The 4,942-nt window shown below is 40.7% G+C and overlaps 1 pseudogene; it reads left to right on the plus strand.

Moving 5' to 3' along the window:
• Positions 1-3,508: 3,508 nt before the first annotated feature.
• Positions 3,509-4,654, plus strand: LOC149224905 (aldehyde oxidase GLOX pseudogene; annotated as a pseudogene).
• Positions 4,655-4,942: the final 288 nt, after the last annotated feature.

Genomic DNA, 4,942 nt, shown 5'->3' on the forward strand with positions numbered 1-4,942 from the left:
AGGGGGGATGTTAGGATATTCCGACACATAGGATATAGTTAAGTTCAACTTGGTCTAGCATAGAGTTAGGTTAGAGTTAGGTAAAGTGTGTTTCTTTACCGTTGTACATTTTGTAACTTACAATCCGACGGTCACGATATGTAGTGATCCGACGGTTCACTCTCACCTCGGTATTACCGACACTTGATCCGTGGCTTGACACCCGATTGGTCCATGAGTTCTATTTAAAGCGCATGGAGGGTCATTGTTCGGGTAATCCGTGCATGAGAGAAGCTTATGTAAATTTTCATTCTTTGATTAATAAATTGCCTGTAGTACCCACGTTGGGACAGGCCGTGGACTGTTTCCCTCCTTGCACTCTGAGGGTTTTAACCACGTCAAAAATACTGGTGTATTGATTTGAGATCTGGTTGTGAGCGGTGTCCTTTTGGTATTCAATCTGTGGAACTTACCCTGTAAATTCTTACAGCGACATCGTAGTCAAGCAACAACATTGTTTTTTGTGAAAAAGAACATCGCAGATAACTTCCCAATATCTATTCAAGATCGGAACATCCGATTAGAACAATTTCTAGATGAGCAATTGGCAGAGCAAGTCATGCGATTTGATAGCTCTTTATGTGGAACAAGATCATTTTGGCACAAAGCTAAAAATGAACTAATGGACATGATATCTCAACTTGGTTGCTTGACGTTCTTCTTCACATTAAGTGCAGCTGATACAAAATGGCCTGATATTCATGCAATCATGCCCGGATGTCAACCTTCTGATATTGCAAAACAACAAAAGTGGAGAAATGATAACATTATATCTAACCCACATTTAACATCGCTATATATGCACCATAGATTCATAGCATTTCGTGAAATTATCCTAGAGAAACTCTTGAAGACTAAAGATTACTGGTACAGGTACGCATTCTACCACATTTTTTTTCAAAAACTCGAAACAACATTCCTCACCTATTACAAAATTATCTTACAAAAATGCATACTTGATAGGTATGAATGGCAACATAGGGGATCTGCACACATCCATGGTTTCCTTTGGATAGAAAATGCACCTGATATGGAAAGCCTGAACTAGGAAGACACAGAAGCAGTTGATATTACTCGGCAATTCTTCGACAAATATATTTCTTCTTGGAACCCTCGTACTCCATCGACTTCAAACCAACCAATTGCTTGGACAAATCCCGAAGACCCTTGTCTATTGTCCACACTGAAAATCTTCAGAACCAATCCTTTCAATGACTATGAACAACTCATCAATTGTGTTGAACGTCACACAAAATGCACAGAAAGCACATGCCTAAGAAAAAATGGATCCTCATTCCAATGTTGTTATAAAGCACCATGGGAATTACATCCAAAATTGGCCTTATTCATTGATTCCAATGGCCAAAAAACATACACCCCTACTCGCAACGATGATCGACTCAATAGCCATAACCCTACCATCCTATCTATTTGGCGTGCAAATGTTGACTGCGAACCAGTACTCTCCATACACGCTGTACAAAAATATATCGCCAAATATGCATCCAAAGCAGAAAAAGATCTGAAAGCTTCCACCACATGCTACGTAGAATTGTCCTGGCTTCACCCATTACTGACCCAACAACATCTGCAATTCAAAAATTTCTTGCAGAAACCCTTGTTGATCGTGACATTGGAGCACAAGAAACTTGCCATATGTTGCAAAAATTACCATTAACATTATGTAGTTGACAATTCATTTCTTTAAATGTAAACCAAAAAATTCTTATGTGCCTTCCACAAATGAACACCACCTCCACTACATCCCCACACATCATAGATACATATATCCAATGCCCTTCTACCCTAGAATCCACATCACTTATAGAATTAGCAAGATCCTGGTCATATGATCCTCGTCGCAAAACAAACAAATGGAAACAAAGACCTACAAAAGCAATTGTTCGGGTCATACCACGTTACTCCTCCATACCATCCACAACTGAACCTTGCTAGGCTGAATTTTGCAGGTTTGAACTTATGTTATACAAACCTTTTTGCCATATCATACAAGATATAGGAGATTCTGCTCCAGAATTCATCACAAATTGGCAAACATTTCGTCCATTCTACAAACCCTGGCATCAACACCGCACACTATCTGATATTGAATTTGTCGCAAATGATACCTCAACTATTCATGAAACCAATCCTCCAGACACAATGGAAATAAATGAATGGGAATTACTTTCCCAATTACACCCTACACATGAGCTTCTCATAAATGACCTTGACATGCTTGGTCTTCGTGGCTTTGATGACAACCATAAGTGGAATCATACCACTATCCTATTAGATCTACAAAATAATGCCACACAATTCATTGAGAATAGCCGCTCCATCCAACGCATTCTTCAAACACATCAACATATCCTAGCAACCCTTACTACATTATCTCCAATGCAAAGAAAAGCTCTAAATATTATTTCTAATCATTTTGCTGAGAAGGATTATTTAATCGCTCTCAGAATGATAATACAAGGCACTGTTGGTACAGGAAAATCCCTCCTTATCAATTGCATCAAAGATATGCTCATAAGCTTTGCAAGCCCAGAACCTTCACTAATCATGCTCCTCGCCCCTACAGGGGTTGTTGCCTTCAACATACAAGCATCGACAATCCATTCTGCTCTGCACCTTCCTATAAAGGATTTTATGCCCTTAGAAGGTAATGCTCTTGCAAAATTCCAAGAAGAACTCAGGCATATAAGGTACATACTAATCGATGAAATGAGTTTCATTGGGCCAAAGCTTCTTAGGCATATTGATGAACGTCTTCGAGAGGCATTTCCACAACAAAGAAACACTCCTTTCGGTGGCTGTTCCATTATATTGGTTGGTGATCTCGGTCAGCTACCACCCGTCAAATACATACCTCTATATGCAGGGACGAGCCACAAAAGCGCACTGTGGAACACCTTCAACACAGTCATCACATTAGACACAATATTTCGTCAACAAGGCGAAAACATTGCACATGATACTTTCAGGAACATTCTCCAGAACATTAGAGATGCAAATCCAACAATCGACAACTACAACATACTCATGTCGTGCATAGATTCCTTTTTATCAGAAGATGAAATACATTCATTCGATGATTCCTTACATCTATTTCCAACAAATGCTCAAACAATGGTCCATAATAAGCAAATGATGAAATCTCTAAACACTCCAATCGCAAGATCCATTGCTGAAGATGACAACGCATATTCCAACGTTTCCTCAAAAGACGAACAACTTGAGCGAATTGTATTACTATGCAATGGCGAAAAAGTTATGTTAACTTCCAAACTTTTGGTTTCAGCCGCACTTGTTGAAAGAGTAGATACATCCACTATGACTATGGCTGGAAGGTGGAGACCACTTACAACTATGCATTTGACATCACCTCTCTATAAAAACTCAGCTCATGAATTCGCCTTTGCATAGCGTACCAACAGCAATACCGATTTCTGGATATCATATCATGGAGTCCAAGTGTTGCATTTGGATTGAATTTGTGGTGTATATTCTGGCAATCAATATTTGTAGGGCCGATGGCCGTCATACGGTAAGCCCTGGCCCTGGGAGATGGGAAGTCATGATTGAAAATGGAGGTGTGTTGGCGATGCATATGGCCACCACCATTATGGGTACAGTGGTGATGTATGATTACATAGATTTTGGTGATTCTAATATAAGCCTCACAAATGGAATTTACATAGGTAAATCAGCTGGTTATCATGATTGCTCAAAGAACTCCACAGAATACAAGATTGCTACAAACAAGGTGAGACCGTCGACGCTGAGGACTGATACTTGGTTTTCGTTGGGAGCCTTTGCTACAGATGGTACTTTGGTTAGCACTGGTGGATGGGGCGATGGAAACATGAGCGTTCGTAAATTTGTACCTTTTGAAACTTCTACATGTGATTGGGTTGATCCAGCTGGTGAACCTGGATCTGGGCTTTTGAACGATCGATGGTATGCTTCAAACCAGATCCTTCCTGACGGTAGAAGTATTGTTGTGGGGGGAAACTATGGTTTTACCTACGAATTCCTGCCACCAAGGAAGCCTGGTGAGGGAGTTTACAATTTGACGTTTCTAGAAGACACCTATGTGTCCCAAAACTTGCAGAGCCTGTACAATCTCTATCCTTTTCTTCATCTCTCATCCGATGGAAATCTCTTCATCTTCGCCAACCGTGATTCCATCTTGCTTGATTACCAAAGAAATGTTGTGGTCAGGCATTTTCCAAGAATTCCATATGGCCCAAGAAATTACCCCACCACCGCCTCATCTGTGATGTTGCCACTGTCCGCATCTAATGCATTTCAGAAGACAGAAATTATGATCTGCAGTGGTGCTCCTGTTGACAGTTACAATTTGTCACTTGTAGGGAATTTCATTGACGCGCTCCAGAGCTGTGGAAGAATGGTTATCACAGATCCCAATGCCGATTGGGCAATGGAGAACATGCCTGCTCCCAGAGTTCTGGGAGATATGCTGCTTCTTCCCACCGGTGAAATTCTGATTATCAATGGAGTGGAGAAGGGATGTGCAGGTTATGGGCAAGCAACCAATCCAGCTCTTGCTCCTTATTTATACATACCTAATGCATTTCCAGGGTAGCGCTTCTCAGTACTCGCAAGTTCCACTGTTCCAAGAATGTATCATTCCACTGCAATTGTATTGCATGATGGTAGGATTTTTGTGGGAGGTTCCAACCCCAACAAAAATTATAATTCACTGCTATGTTTCCCACAGAGCTTTGTTTGCAAGTATACACTCCTTATTACTTAGACGAATCTTCCGTGAAGCCCACCATCATTTCTGTGCTGCTTGCTTCGGTCACTTATGGCGGTAGCTTCAAGGTTCAATTCGCTGCAAATAATCATCATAACATTTCCATTCAGTTCA

This window comes from Pinus tabuliformis, chromosome Q, assembly GCF_031772625.1.
Source record: "Pinus tabuliformis cultivar Carrire ecotype Pingquan chromosome Q, CPIR1, whole genome shotgun sequence".
NCBI classification, from domain to species: Eukaryota; Viridiplantae; Streptophyta; class Pinopsida; order Pinales; family Pinaceae; genus Pinus; species Pinus tabuliformis.